Source organism: Pelobates fuscus, chromosome 4 (genome assembly GCF_036172605.1).
Source record: "Pelobates fuscus isolate aPelFus1 chromosome 4, aPelFus1.pri, whole genome shotgun sequence".
NCBI classification, from domain to species: domain Eukaryota; kingdom Metazoa; phylum Chordata; class Amphibia; order Anura; family Pelobatidae; genus Pelobates; species Pelobates fuscus.
In genome coordinates, this window is record NC_086320.1 from 299,931,868 (window position 1) to 299,949,226 (window position 17,359).

Below are 17,359 nucleotides of genomic sequence, written 5' to 3' on the forward strand. Positions count from 1 at the left end.
CAGGGTATTTTTCTCATGCGAGAGCTCTTTAGCAGGGCTCTTGAAGTGCATTGTACCAACATGCTCACTTTGAGGAGACGTGATTGTCATTACTGATGACAGAACACTCCATCTCTCACCCCCTTGCCACTTGGCCGCTGTAAATAAAAAATTTCCGGGACTAATTTTTTTCCCCAGTCCGGCCCTGGTATAGAGTCAGGAATAAATGTTTTGTTTGTGTTACTGACACGATATCCTTTAACTCAGTGATGCCAACAGATGCTCACTGAAGGAGCTTCCAGCTCCATGGGAGGAGGCCACCGGCAGATCACAGGTAAGTTGTCGAAACCCTTAGTTTGTTCTATTTGGGACCTGCTGTTACAGTTTCTTAAAAAAGATCCCTGAAAGAGACAGGCTTGTTTTAATTGACAACATAGCTCAGAGTTATTCAACAAAGTGTCAAAACAGGAAACATTCTTTGTTCAGCTATGTTTTCCGTGTGTTTATTTTTGACTAAATCACTGTGAAACCCCAACTATGTTGTTAGAATTAAAAGTCTAAATCCCAGTTCCACGCACCTGTAAGAAGGGGGAGGGGAAACAAAGGTGATGAAGGTTTGGTATACAACCTAGAACAGCTCTGGACTTGTTTCGCTTTCGCCCTAACATTTTATCTACAGACCTAACAGGAAATAACAGACCCGACCTTGCTACGCAGTGCGTTTGGAGTCATGGCTTAGTGCTTTCGATAAATTAATATTATATTTTTGGCAGTAGGGGAGCCTGGCCTAAAGCCACTATATCAACTTCAATAAGATGAAGTTGTTATGGTGCCTACAGTGTTCCTTTAACTGAATTCCCAGTAATGTCGAGTCCAATAGAAAGGGTGAGGCATATAAAAAAAAAAAAACACCTATATTCAGCCCTACTAACTCCAGTGACCTGAAAATGCCATGCGTATTCCACGTGGGTACATGACACACCTGACAGCCCCCCCCCCCCCTTCTTTTTGATAAGTGGAACTATCCGAATGTCGTCACGCCCACACGAACGAATGAAACCCCCCTTTAGCCTCCGGAATCTTCCAAGTCACCACTCTTGAGTAGGGGAGACTGAGACCCGAGGCGGGAAAATTTCAAACGGCATTGCCTTCACAGCATCGAGCCATAAAAAGACGACCACGACGCTCGGAGGCTTCGCACTAAAAAAAAAAAACAAAAAAAAAAACAATCATCGCAGCTCCTCCCTCTGCGTCACCTGTTGCCAGGGTAGTTAAAAAATAAAAAAAAAACAAAAAAACAAACAAAAAAAAAACGGGGAGGAGACGCCTGCAGCAAAGAGCACCTGCTAAGCCCCGCCCTACCCAGCGAAAGCGCCGCCGGACTTCCCCATGACGTCAGCGGCGGTTCCCTGCGTCAGGAGCGAGAGGCGTGCAGGCGCAGTGCGCGCGGGACCCGCTGCTTCTCCAGGCCCCCATGACGACGGCCAATAGGCGGAGGCCAGAGAGGCGGGACTTCCGGCGGGTCGCAGGAAGTAAGACTGTCTCTCTCGGTGTTACCTCCTCCTCCTCCTGCTGCTGCTCCCGGGACAGTGTAAGCCGTTACCCGCGGGTGTCCAGCCGCCTGCCCCATCCCCCGCTCCCCGGGCACCCCAGCCTCCCGCCTCCCCAGCTCCGTGCAGTCCTCCTCCTCTCCTGTGCCCGCTCGGTGTGTTTATATTAACGGCCCCGTCATCACGGCACGGACTCCACCTCCCCCACCGGGAGCCGCACCACAGCCCGGGGGTAGAGCCCTGACAGCCGGCCGGACGGACAGGTGAGGGCAGCAAGCACAGCACTGCGGCCTGCAGGGACCGTCCCCCCCCAGCCTGGCACGGCTGACACCTCCCTACCTCACACTACTGACGGCCATTGTGGATCACACTGTATTAGCTGCTCCCAGGGCTGGCTGAGCATTGTGGGGAGTGTAGTCCACGTCAGCCCCAGTGACACAGACAGAGGCCCTGCCAAGGAGCAGCCACCACTGCCATATGTGTCATTATAGGGGATTATTGCCGCCATCTCCGGGTTACTGGGCTAGCTGAGCATCATGGGTAATGTAGTCCGCAGCAGCTTGATTGCCAGTGAGCAGCCATCACTGCCTGCTATTATCATTATTAATAGTAAAGCAGCAGGCTGCCTAATTGCATATTTCCAGCCGTCAGTGTGCTGGCAGAGAGTCATGGGAGTTGAGGTTTTTCAATAAATTATTTGTCTGGTATGTCAGGTGCATGCTATAAATCAAATGCCTAAATCATAACCTGTGCTGTGTGGATTAACTGGCTAATCCTCATAAGATACTTAGTCCATGGAAGCTGGAGCTGAATCAGGGAATAGAGTAAACGTTGTATGTTAACTTTTACTTCCCAAACCTGTCCTGAGTGATTATCATAGTTTGTCTTTTGGCATCAGAGCTCAGTCTTAAAAATCGCAGTGCCATATTGGTAGACCATATATTTAAGTGGATTTACATAATCTGGTCTAAGATATGAAAATGTCCCATTGTTTTTGTTAGACCACTAGGTCATCAGCTTAGTAGCCCCCCCTCTACCCCGCCCAAACCTATTACCCTTCGAGCAGTGGCAGGCAACCTTGTACACTCCAGATGTTGTGGACTACATCTCCTATACCACTCAATGTTCTTAAGGCTGCCGTTAACGCAACAGGAAAATGGTAGTCCACAACTTGTGGGGGGCCAAAGGTTGTCTAAACCTGGGTTAGAGTATCCAATTTGCCTGCTGTTTTGTATCACATGATCTGAAACCTTGGCCTATGAAATTTTGTGCTCTCTGAAACCTGCAACTTGAAGGAAATCAGGTGCAAATTACATTTGGTACATACATGTGACACATTCCATTAGATATATTTCTTCATATTTTTTTTAACACATATTCATCATGACCTTTTAAGCACACTGAACATGAATTGAATTAGTGAAGTCTTTATTATTGGTATTTATATAGCACCAGCTTATTCTGCAGCACTTAACAATAAACATGACTCTTCGTTCGACATCCCTTCATATTACTTGATTTTTGACCATGTTGCATGGCTACATTTATTGTGTATAACAGTCTGGTAGTTGATGGATCTTTCAGTTCTCATGCAAGGTTTTGTATTTTCTTGAACTTTTCACTGCTGTGGTATGTTGTTGCTATTTAAATTCATAATAGTACTAACAGTGTGAATGTATGCCAGAATATTTTTTAGCTTGCTCTATAATTGTAAAAAATAAACTTGTATCTATAATATTACAGTGGGATGTACTCAACCACAGTAGGCAGCACTACAAGAACAAACTAAAATTGTCACTTGTGTGAATTTAATTGGGTCTGATTGGTGTATGTTAAGGCTACTTCAATTACGTTGTATTTAACAAACTATCTTCACCTGTCCCTCTTGCAACTTAAATCGGTGTATCCCCTCTTTTTCTTTGAGCTAAAATTGTGTGGTTGGTACTTTGGAGAGGCCTGTGTTTTTTTTTTTTGAAGATTTGAATTGACATAATCAAAGGGCTCATCAACAACTGTTTCAACAAATAAATTTTTATATATGGAGTCTAGATGGTAGATATGTGGCACAGGAGATACTTGTAGATTATATGAGTGAATCTTGTTTTTTTTTATATTTAAGGGTAGGAACATATATAATAACCAATTTTTACTTTACAGCCTTTGTAAATCAAGTAAACTGTTTGACTTGTGATGGTTACTGATATTTTTATTTATATGGGGAACCACGTATTTTTGGAAATTGTTATAAATTATTATGGTAAAGGTCTTAAACCGATCTAAAAGCCTGTAGTAGCAGAGATCTCTGGAATTTCATACTCCCTTTACAGGTGAATAAATGTATGTTTATTTCAGAAGATTTAATTGTGCTATTGAAACTTGTCATGCATTATTATGTATGTATTAAATAGTGAATTTGAAAATGTGAGCTTTTGGGTGAGTTGGCTAAATTTAGAATCCCATAGTGTAGTGTTTTAAAATGTAATGCCCAGTTACAACAGAGTATACCTTTCTATAGGATACTACATTCCCTTTTCTTGTATTCATCTATTTTTAGAGAACATGAGAATGTGTTTATGCAGATTTGCCATTTTAGAAGGTTTTTGTCTAATTGTTGTACTTTGTAATATGAAACCAATGGTTATATTACTTTGTCTACAAGTTTTGATATTCTAGTCTGACTCATATTCCTGTATGGGCTCTTTGCAACCCAATAGTTTATACCTAAATCTGCACACAATGAAAATCCTTCTGCTCCCAACTGTAGTACACATCCTGGCTCCTGATCATTATACTGCATGTATTTGCTTTTGGTGTATTCCCTGGGATCTGTAAATAGGATTAGATAACTGTGTATTCATGGGCAAGGTCCCAATTTATCTGGGTTGTTCCACTGCTTTCACATAATTATTAAACAATTGAAAATATCCCCTCCTTGTTTCTTTAAATTGCAAGCACTCTTCTGTAAGTGCTACTGTGCCAGTCGGGCTACTGGCTATTCATAAAGTCTTTTGGTATATTTTGTTTAAATTGTTTGACACCACATTCCCATTGATAGACCTTCCTGGGCTGTGGGATGGGCACTGCATGCTTTCAGCATCCAGCTATGCCAACAGGAAATCAGCCTCACCCACTGTCAGCAAAGGTATTCTCTGCAAACCTAACATGACCAGAACACCCCCTCCTCCCTCAGTCATGGTGTGCCCGATGCGAGATCTAGCATTCTGTATCCTTCTGTCATGAGCGTAGCTCGCTGTGTCAGCTCCTGCAGGGCCTGCACTGCGTCTGCTGCTTCCTAACTTCTCCTGCACCCTTCACTACTGCCCCCCAGGGTTTCACTTAACCCTCACACACCTGGAACTATGCCTAAGTCCACTGTGATGCATTAAGGATATTTTGATGTTTTGTATTAGTTTTTACTCTCCTTGCCATTTCTCCCATGTGTCGACTTGTAAATTATAAATTGACTTTAAATCTCTATTTCTTTTTATAGGCAAACAATTGCTCGATGACCTAATAATTTCCTTAACCTAGCCGCAGCTACCTGCCAACTGAATTTATCTCATGTGCTCACATGCTTATGCTATCAATATAATCTGCAATATTTTTTCAGTCAGGAAAAATACTCTGTGTGTATAATATTTAACTTGTGCATGCTATTCTCTAAATGAAGCTGAAATAATTTATTTTGCTTTTATGACCTCAGTCACATTTTAGTATGATGGCTTGCATGTCTGGGTTTTTGTTTTGTTTCATAACTTAAATTTAGTTTGATCTCTAATTTGTAAGCCCGTGGCCAAGGCATTCTACTGATTTCTACAGCAAATAAAAGAAAGGTGCTTGGTGCGTTAAAGGTGCTTAGTTAGAATAACAGTATTTTGTGGTGCTTTTACACTCTCATGGCTTTTCTCTTTCCCACATACAAATATACATATACTAACAAGATTGTTGGAAGGTTAGACTACTGCTAATCTATATAGAGTGGAGCACTCACCTGTCACTCTTAGTGTGTGTGTGTGTGTGTGTGTGTGTATATAGTTTGCACAAACATTTGATAACCATATTAATTGTATATTAAAATTATACAGGTTAGGAATTTATGCAATATATGATAAGCACTTTATATGTTTGCTAGTGATCTTGCAGCTTTAAATATGTTTTCACTTATAATGAATGAGCATATAACAAATTAGCTCCCTATATCGAATTTGTATTTTTTGGCACAACAAAGTACACTTTAAGATTATATTTTATTGATTTTCTATGTGAAAATATAGTACTGAGGTGTTTTTCCATTTTTTACTTCTCTGATTACTTTTTCCAAGATACCAGCCCGGTTGCGCTCAGGTTGTCATGGCAATGGATAGCCGGAAATCCGAGGCTATGATGAAGTTTGAGCCCTGACGGCACCAGTACACGGGGGATTAACCAATGAGGTAATGCGCCCATGGTTACCCGGGAAACGTGGTGTGCCTGACCAATCGGGCTCCCTGCAGTTGCCAATCACGTGTCCGTACCCGGAAGTACACGAACATGCAACCTGAGCGTATCGGGCGGGAACGGGGAATAGGCATCAGCTGTAAAAGTGAGTACTTGCCTTAATTTTAGCTCCCTATATAAGTCTTCTTATGTTTTAAGAGTTGTTTATGTCCTGATGAAAGCTCTGTAATAGAGCTGAAAGGTTGATCTTATTTATTTGATTAAAAGAAAAGCTTCATTTTGAAAACCGAGGAGTTCTGGTATTTGTATGTGTGTGTGTGTGTATAGAAACACGCCATATTGATTAAGGGCAAATTCCTTCTTTCGGCCTTAACAACACGTACATGTCATGCCGAGGTTCTTCTACTTATAAGGTCGAAATTGATTATTATGGGCTTCATTGTGAGGACGAATTTTACACAAAGTTACAATATTTGCCAATTTAATAAGACGGACCTCGTGAAACATCCTCAAACCCCTTTTAATGAACAGTGGGGCTTTTATGAATGTGGCTACTGTGGAGCCTGCAATAATTCAGAATCAACAAAAAGACACGCAAAGTTTTTTAACCACCCTCAAAACAAAGCTAGTTTATAAAATAAACCAACTTGTAATTCCAAGAAAGTGATTTACTTGATAATTTGTAATTGTGGCCTAGCATATGTAGGAAGAACCACAAGAACATTAATTACTAGAATTAAGTACATATACGAAATATTAAAGAATTTGAAAAAACGTCTTTCATTACACTTTGAATTGAAACATGAATGTAATCAAAATCATTTGAATTTATTGGCATTCAGAAAGTTGAAACAAGTTGGAGGGGAGAGGACTTAATTTAAAAAAAATGGTCCAATTAGAAATGAGATGGATATTCAATCTCTATTACCACCACCATTTGGCCTCTATAGCGATTTCGAAATCTGCCACTTTTTATAAACCATATCTGTTATTTTCTTTGTACAGTTTATATTTATTCTATATAGGAAGTTATTTTATTGCTGCATATATTACCAATACGCTATTTATTATGTGTGTGGGTTTGTAAATATGTATGTGTGTAAATATGTATGTATGTATTTTAAAACATATTTGTATTTTCGTATATTTTATATATAATTATTACAACCGTAAAATAACCCTATACAAGGGTCATATATTCCTTCCTGTAATAAACATTTTCTTGTGGAATTGAGTATTCAAGATATATTGTAACCAATTATTTTTTTGTATTCTGTTTTTTTTTTTTTTTTTTTTTGTAACATTCGTCCTCCCAATGAAGCCCTAATCAATTTTGACCTTATAGGTAGAAGAACCTCGGCATGACATGTACGTGTTGTTAATGCCGAAAAAGGGAATTTTCTCTTGATCAATATGGCGGAATGCAACCAGGAAGTGAGGTGAATAGACACGTTCAGCCACTTCTTATTCTCATTTAGACGACCATAGGAAACAGAATTGAATATTCACACGCCCCCAACTTGATTGGATAGGTCATTATTTTTATTTTTAATTAATTATTATTGTATTTTAATTATTATTGTGTGTATAATTTATTTTACAATATATTATACATATAGAAAAAATAAATTGTGTGTGTGTGTGTGTGTGTGTGTGTGTGTGTGTGTATATGTATATATATATATATATATATATATATATATATATATATATATATATATATATATATATATATATATATATATATATATATATATATATATGTAGATGCTTTTATAATATTTACTAAGTTGATTTAACGAGGAAATGTCACTTCAAGAAAAACAAGTGGATTTGCTTTAAACAGGAATTTTAAAACGTTAAGACTTATTCGCATTGGTTGTTATAATATTCAATATCGGCAACCAGGGGAAGATATATATTTACAATAATACACTTTTCTGATTGGCTTTTACCGCTCTATCAAAACTAATTTTGTTATACAATTAGACATACATGCACACATTCGTTTAATAGGTTAGTCCCTCATTTGGAGAACAACTTAAATTGTTTAAAATTATGTTTTGTATTCCTAACACTGTAGTGTTCCTTTTACTGAAGTGTTTAAACAAAATATATATATATATATATTTTTTTTTTATAAAAACCTTGAACTGCAATGGTTTGCCCTCATACATGTATGTGTCCCTACTAGGTGCCAAGCCTTCTCTTATGCTGGGTAATGCACCCTTGTCATGACAAACACTGACTTAGTGACACTTCCAAACTACTGGAATTTTATTGAAATTTCAACGCAATCTCAAAATATACATGAAACAAAGCAGATATTACTTTTTGTCTTGTGGGCAAAATATGGTGCTTTAATCCGCTTCAAATTGCCTTCAATATTCCCATCAGCTGTCATTCTGGGTGGTTATTTAGGAGAGGGCATCTTCTAAAGTGATTTGGAGCAGATGCTTACAGTAAATGTGCAAGAAGATCAGTGGTGATCAGTTCTTGGCCTGTCTGTTCTAGGTCAATATGTGCTGTTGCCCTGATGTAGCACAGAACTGTCTAGGCGGGTTCTACATGTGCTAATCACCCTTTTCTTGCTGTAGAGTTCTGTCCTGTCCACCTAGTCTTTTATGCCAAGAATTGACTGACGGATGAGGAGAGTATCATATCTTTATATGGATTTAGTCCAAAATCTTTAAATTTGCTTTCTAGATAAAACATACTATTCTAAATTTCTCTTTCCCTGGCTTGGTCCATATAATTTTTTTTTAAATTTATTTTTATATGTGCCGTGCTGGCCTTGTTTCTTACAAGAGAACAGTTTGGCTGTGAGCATTTTGGGCTCAGAGTTGTCTGGTAGTAAGCAAGAAACATACAATTCATTTGTGGAAAGGCAGAGAGTTGGAGGAAAAAGGTTCCATGTTACAATACACCACCAGTCATGAAAATACCACACGAGAGCCAATTTATACAGGGTGGCCCATAAGTCCCTACCCATTGAGCACACAGATACACTGGATACATAAGATATATGGATGGGTAGGGACTTACGGGCCGCCCTGTAGAGTACAATTTATGTATATGGTGTGCTAGTAACTGTGTAGCTGGCATTTCTCTGAATTGATATGGTTATGTTCTATATGTTTGGTTTACACTTATGACCTGCTACTACATTTTTTTGCATTTTAAATCTCTTAGACTTCTTTTTTTTTTTGTGCATCCTTTTCTTCATCTTTCAATGATTGTCAGTATTTTTTTTATCTCCCTGTTTCACTCTTCTTTTGTGTTCTTTTTTTTTCTCGCTCGCTCTTCTCTCGCTTCTCTCTCTCCAGTATCTAATGCAATCTCTTGTCTTTCCCTAATCCCAACCTTATTTTGTCTGCCCTTCCCTTATTTTGTCTCCAGTCCATACTCCTTCCTCCATCTCTCTTCTCTAAACTAATCCCCCTTATCACTCGTTTTCTTTCTAATTTTTTTCTTTTCTTATTTTTATCCCTTCTCTCTGTCCTTGTGGCAAATGTAAAACAGTAATTTCAGAGAAGCATTTAGCCATGGAATTGCACTTAGTGGGCATCAAAATGACAGCCACCAAAGGCCCTTTCTCATTGGAAGTTTTCTTGTTCAGGAATGTCCTGCACAGCATTATGCTGCCAAACACTGAACTCTACTCATAGAGAAGGTTTTGGAGTCAATGCTTCTCCATGAAAAGCATTGATCGAGCATGGTAGTCATAGATGGTTATTGGTCACCCTCAAGTGGTTGCTGATGTAAAATTTTAAGACTTCAGCCTGTATAAGTGGATTGAAGTTCTACCTTTTGCCACATTTTGTTGAACAAAGGAGGCACTACATTGTCTTGTTTTTTGTTTTTTTGTGTGTTGACTTTACTTTGAAATCTCAACATGATTTGTTTTTATGTTTTTGTTTTCCTATAAATATTTTCTTTATGAAAAACTCACAAATGACAGAGCCACATGATTTTGAAAATGGTCACCCTTGATATAAACTAGGGAGTGACCGATTATCGGTCTGGCAGATATTATCGGCCGATATTCTGTATTTTCAGCAATATCGGTATCGGCCAATACCGATACCCCCGATAATGCAGACCAGGATCGCCATCAGGGTCCGGGGGGACCCACTGTGGTCCTAGAGGGCCCAGCAAGCGCTTACTTACCTTTCCAGCAGCTCCCTTCAGCTCCCCTGCCTAACTTTCGCAAGTCCCGCGGCCCCCAACTGCACAATCCATGCCACCGGACCACCAGGGTATGCCATATTCCCCCCCTCCCTGGCCAAGTAAAAGAAGCAGGGAAGGGGGCCTAAAACATTGATGAATGTTAAAAAAAAATGCACCCTCCACTTCCCCCATTTTACACACTTAACATACCTACACAAACACAGTGCATTTATTATATACACACACTCTGTGCAGTGTGTGTGTGTGTATATAATGAATGCACACACACTCTGCATTCATTATATAAACACACTCTGCATTCAATATATATATATATATATATATATATATATATATATATCTGCATTCTCTCTCTATATCTATATATCTATATCTACACTCTCTCTCTCTCTCTCTCTCTCTCTCTCTCTCTCTCTCTCTCTCTCTCTCTCTCTATATATATATATATATATATATATATATATCTATATATCTATATAATATACACACACACATTCTTGAAAACATTAAAAAAAAATCACATTGACATGTATATTTTGTGCATTTACCTCAATAAAAAAAATTGCATAATAAATAAAATAAATATGTTCAGTTAACAGATTTGTGTAGAAATGGTAAATGTACAGAATATCTGTAAGTTATCGGCTATCTGCCTGAATGTTCACATATTATCAGTATCGGCTCTAAAAAAAAAAATCAATATCGGCCGATACCTAATATGAACCTGGAATAAATATTGTTTGTCATTAAAGGAATGACTGTGACAAGTCCTATGAATTGGTGTTATCTCTTTAACTTTGTTTAGTAGGTGAACCGCATTCATTCCTTGTGTCCTGAAACTGATAACTACAGTTTATTTTGGCTATTGATAAAGTCCCTTCCAGTATTTGAATATTTTTTATTTTTTTTATAGTGGTTTGAGGGGAAAAAAAACAAAACAGGCAATTATACTAATGACCATAATTATTTTTATACTTTAATAACTTTTCAGCTCTACACTTTCAAGCAATGTGGCTAACATAGTATAAATTACATTTTATCCTTTTTAAAGTCACATCAATTCACGTTGGTCATGGCAGGTGTGTGGGTCATTAGTTATTTTGTATACAGCTTTTTATAAAGCCGTCATTATAGCACTAATTTTTTTTTTTTTTTTTAAAGTAGAAGAGTGTACTGCAGTTACATGGGTTATTGCATTTCCAGTATTCAACAGGAAACAATCTTGTGATCCAAGAACAAATTCTAAAGTTAAAACTAGGTCATAGTAATTAAATGAATCCTCCCCCACCCCACTTGGATTCTGTTCTAACTCAAGCTAATCTTAAAGGGTTACTTTCACACTTATTTATTATTACTTTATAATTCCCTCATAATGTCCTCCTCCGATGTTAAACGACAGGGGGACCTAATGTGCATTATGCCCTCCCCATAGGAAAGCATTAAATCAATTCCTTCCTGTGGTGGATTTCACGGACTCTGGATGCCCTCATGCAGAGCGTAAGGACGTCCAGCGTTATTTAGGCGATGTAGAGCAGGGGTCCCCAAGCTGCGGACCGGCGCCAGTCAACAAGAATTTATTGCCGGTCCGCAAAAGCTTTCACCCAAATATACTGTCTTATGATCATAGCACCGGGAAATGTGCCTCACTCTCCCCTGACGACTCTGCAGGACTGGAGGGAAGATCAGAGATCTCCGGCCCGCTCGCAGTGTACTGCTGGCAGCTGGCGAGGGAGAGGACCTGGGGAGCTCTAACCTGCAGCTCCTCTGGGTTCTCCTCCCGCGAGAGTGAATTCTAGCAGCTCCAGGGCTTCCCCATCGGACCACCAGGGATTGCAGGAAGTGTCCCCCCTCCCAGGCAAAGGTAAGTACAGTGGGACCTCGGTTTACAAACGACTCGGTTAACATAATTTTTGGTTTACAAATGAAAATCCATTAAAAATAAGGCCTCGGTTTACAAAGATTTTTTTTCCAATACAAAGCAAGTTACCCCAGGATGCATTGCACCTGGGAGATTTATAGCACTGCCCCCTGCATGCTGGAGCCTGTGGGTAGCACGTGGCGTTGAGTGTGGAGGTGTTGGAGCGGCTTTTGCATTGAGTTTTTGGAGCCATTCTGTAAATTGTTTGCAGTTGTTTGGGGACTTCTTGGTGCATTTCTCAAGCCATGGAAAGGTAGGGAGCTGAGCTTCGTCGTTGGCATGCCTTTTTTTATGTTCTGCATTGTGGGTTGGTTTCCATGCCAGCGAATTTTGACTTTTTTCTGACCTCCAGAATGGATTAATTGGTTTTCAATGCATTCCTGGTTTTGCAATAAGAAACGTCCCTGAGAACGCATTAAATTCGTAAACAGAGGTCTCACTGTGTGTGTCCCCAAATTGGGTTTTAATTCTGGCTGACGCCAGTCAGCAAAATATTTCTCCTCTCTTCTAGGGATCGACCGATTATCAGTTTTACCGATATAATCGGCCGATATTCGGTATTTACGGCAATATCGGTATCGGCCAATATAGATACCGATATTGCCGATAATACCTCCTAGGACCGCCGGGCTCATTACAAGCCAGGCGGTCCTGGGGGTGCCCGCAAATAGCGTTTACTTACCTTCCCTGCAGCTCCTCCAGCTCCCCAGTGTAAATCTCGCTAGACCCGCGGCCGTCAGAGCAAATTAACAAATATTAAAAATAAACATAAATCTAAAAAATTTAAATAAAACAAACATTAAAAATTTAAATAAAAAAATGCATTCCCCCCCACCCCCATTTTACACAAATCACATCCCTTCAGGAAAACACACACACACACACACACACACACACACACACACACACACACACACACACACTGCATTATATACACACACTACACACTGTATATAATGCAGAGTGTGTATATAGTGTAGTGTGTATAATGCACACACTGCATTATATATACACACACAGTACACTGTATTCATTATATACGCACACTGCATTCACTGTACGCACACTACACAAATATACACAGCTCCACTGTCTAAACAAACTGCATCCAGTGCATGTGGCTTGTATATTTTGTGCATTTACCTTTAGAAATAGTTTAATTTTTCAAAATGGTAAATGTACAGGTTATCGGCTATCGGCCTGAAAGTTAACAGATTATCAGTATCTGCTCTAAAAAATCAATATCGGTCGATCCCTACTCTTTTCGCCAGTCCACAGGTGCTGAAAGGTTGCAGAACGCTGACCTAGAGTGTAATAAACTAAAGGAAGCGTCTCTAGTGGCTGTCTGGTAGACAATGAGTGATCTGTGTGCCTGTAGTGTCACTTCTACAGCTTGTTCAGGACTTTTAATCCAGATAACCTGTTGCGGTCTAGGAATTTAGAAATTGCTACAGAAGGTACAGGTGATACCAGACATGTCTGCTTAGACTACTGTGCTGCTCTCCGCTTACTGATCTGTTAGTGCTCATCCACTCTGATGTGTTGAACTGCAGTTGCAGGATAAAAATATTAAAAATCCATTTACTAAATGAGTTGTTGAGGTACACCTGGAAGCATGCCCCTCCACCACTATAATAAATGCTTTTAGACTTTGCCTTTTAAGTTTTGTTTTTTTTAAATCTAATTGTTCCCCATAATCGGTTTCCACATAAAACCTAGTCGTTTACGGCAGGTTATCGTGAGTGACCGTCAGCAACTGGATAGTCTGCATTCTTCAGAATTCTGTATTAATTTAAGAAACACTCCCTTTCCCATAACAATGTCCGCTCATTGTATGTACTGTTTGTCTCAATGGGCTCATAATGGGCTGAGTGTTTCAGCTGATGCTCTGAACCTATCACTGCTAAACTTTGCTGCTACTGTGGAGACATAAAGGAAGAAAGCCAGGTTGCAGTGGTGTTGGGCTTCAGAGCCCAACCACTGCATACTGTTTTTAAGATACTCTTTTGCTCGTCCTGCATCAATGAAGAAATTACATTTTATGGTGCCCTTTCCCTCCTTTTCGGTGTACTGGTTAAAGGTATTTAAAGGAATACTTCACTGTTACTAATTATTTGTAACACTGTAGTGTTGGAGAGTCTCCTGGATGCCACTTCCCCATTGCTGAAATAAAAGGTTAATTGACCTGTAATACAGTAGAGAGAGGGTCTGCCCACCTCCAGATCTGTAAATAATCAGTTCATAATCTGTAAAAGCTTTGGGGGCGCTTGCACGCAATCAAAGCACAGCCTGCAATACTTATTGATTAGACTGCCCCTTTATTTGAATCACAACTTTCCACTTGGGACTGGGGCATTGTATGACTGCTGGGAGGATGCAACCATGTCCACTTATCAGTTTGCCAATTTCTCTTAAAATCATCACTGTGACAAGATTTTTTAGCTGAAGTGCTTTAGAGATTTTGAATGTTCCTGTAATTTTCTATTTAAAAAAAAAAAAAAAAAAAAGTTAGAATTCATAAATGCAGCATTGTATTTTCACCATCCAGACATTGTCAGGAAATGTAGGCTGATTTCACACTACTATACCAGTAACACTCAGAGGTTAGAAGTGTGTGGAAGTACTAAGCAAGTACCAAACTCACTACTGATTTATGCAAGCATAAGTCGGGTAGGGCTTTGGAAAAAGTGTGCCTTGGGCGCAGTATCTTGTTTACACAAATCCAATCCCTTTCCACCCCCCCCCATTGTAAAATTAAACATATTGTGCTATATGGTTTACAATTTTCATGGAGATTAAACTTCAGGACATTGTTCTAGTATTGGCTAATAATAGTGTGAGTCAGCAAAAGGAAATCTAGAAATAATGTGAAACTAAAGCAAGTCAGCTGATTCCTGCTATTTCCATTTTAGATAACCTCTCTGTTTAGCATGGTGGTTTTTAAATTTTATATATATTTTTGTAGCAGTGATAATTTCTTATCTTTTTAATATCCCTTTCTAATCAGGAATATCCACACAATCATGCCTTAAATCTTTATTATATGGCTTTCATAATATTTGGTACTACAAGACACATAGCAGGGTTGTTCCAAGTGTGTGAATTGTTTGGATTTGAGACTGAATTACAAGTTTTAGCACAGAATAGCTAAATTGGAAAGCTAGTTTTGGTTTCACGCTGGTTATTTTGTCTTGACCTTTTTGAATTCACTTTGAATTGACTTGCAGTTCACACTTTAGTGAAAAATCCCAGAAAGTGCGAGTGAATTCTTTAGTGTGACTTGCAAGCCTCGATTAGCATATTGTGTTCCACCTTTAACCTTTTAAAATTTTATCTTTGTAGGTTGCTTGATCATTGGTCGATTGATGTGTGACGCATGTTCCATACTGTTTTACTGACTCATTTAGAACACTTCTAGCAGCTGTAAACACAGGCAAGTTTTAAAAAGAAAATGTATTTAATAGTAATATTGTTTCTTCAAATGACTATAAAATGCTTCTTTACCTTAACCCCTTAAGGACACATGACATGTGTGACATGTCATGATTCCATTTTATTCCAGAAGTTTGGTCCTTAAGGGGTTAATGAAGTGGTCTGGGTGCCAGGTCCAGCTAACCTAGCAGTTTCAGAGAAACTGCTATGTTTATAATAGGGTTAATCCAGCCTCCAAATCCTCTAGTGGCTGTCTCACTGACAGATGCTAGAGGCCCTTGCGTGATTCTCACTGTGAAAATCACAGTGAGCGCACGCAAGCGTCCATAGGAAAGCATTGTAAATGCTTTCCTATGAGACCAGCTGAATGCGCGCGCAGCTCTTGCTGCGCATGCGCATTCCGCCGAAAGGGAGGATCGGAGGAGGAGAGCTCCCCGCCCGGCGCTGGAGAAAGGTAAGTTTTAACCCTTTCCTCTCCCCAGAGCCCGGCGGGAGGGGGTCCCTGAGGGTGGGGGCACCCTCAGGGCACTATAGTGCCAGGAAAACGAGTGTTTTCCTAGCAATATGGTGGTCCTTTAATTAAGTTATTTTTTTTTTTTTTTTTTTTAAACTTAACATAAATATACATAATGCAGACTCCTTAATGTGCTATTATTTATTCCTTTTTTTTTTTTTTTTTTTTTTTTTTTAATTCAGTGATGACATTATGTGGAAATTCCATGAGATTTCTCTACTGGGAATTGTTCTCATTATTGTTTTCATCCTACCTACTGATTAGAATTCACATTGTTATTTGTTTTACATGACTTTAGCTATTAATGCATTTCATTAATGCACAAAGTTATATTTGCACTTGTGTATAGGGATCCGTTTCCTAGTACTCCTTATGTGGAAAGCTTCTAACAATATTAATAAATATGCCTTCAAGAATGGACATGTGCTGTTTTTTATGCCACTGCCCTGCAATCCTTTTAATAGATACATGATTATTCACTTTTTTGAAAATAATTTAGTAGCATTTATTTATGCTTTTTTTTTTTGAGGTATAATTAGAAATATCGCAAACGAGTAATAAAAATATACGAATCACTTGCTTAAATTCTACTAACTGCATAAACTACCTGTATACACAGATTACAATGGAAAAAAATAAAATTTCTGATGCACGGTTTCCTTAAAGCCATCTCTGACCAGCAGAGGAGCCAAGAGTGCTCTATTTTCCTTCCCCGAGCGTCAGGTGGGGGCCCTAAAAAGGAGGGGGGGGGAAGGGGGGACACGGGGGACCTATTGTCCAGTAATGTGTAATATCTCATATTTCCCTCTTTAAGCGACACTCTCATTAAGCAGAGCCAATTCTGCCTGGCTCTGGGTGAAATTGCACAATAATGAAGTCGTCTCGTCCCCCCCGCGAGGGAATCTGTTGCCAGGTCTTCAAATATAACAGTTGTCCAGATGTAAGATAAAGCAGGGAGGTGCCAATAGCATTCATTCATCAGCAATACTATTGATCTATGCCACATTTAAAAAAAAAAAAAAAAAAAAAAAAAACCTCTTGCTTTGGAAGGCGTGAGCTCTCCACAAGAGAACTCAAAATAAGCGCACTAATACACCCAAGTCTTCCTAGTCTTTCTCCTGAGTGTTTCATAATGTTACGATTACTTGGAGACTCTGGACCCACCAGTCCCCACATCTCTGAACCGAGTACTGCGATGCCTAAGTGACATGTGCCATCTGTCTGACTAGCCCCATGCTCACAAGTGTCTTCAAGCAGAAACACTGCACATTTACAGTCTCCTACCACCATGGCCACTTTTTTTTTTTTTTTATCCCTTAAAGGGACACTCCAGGCACC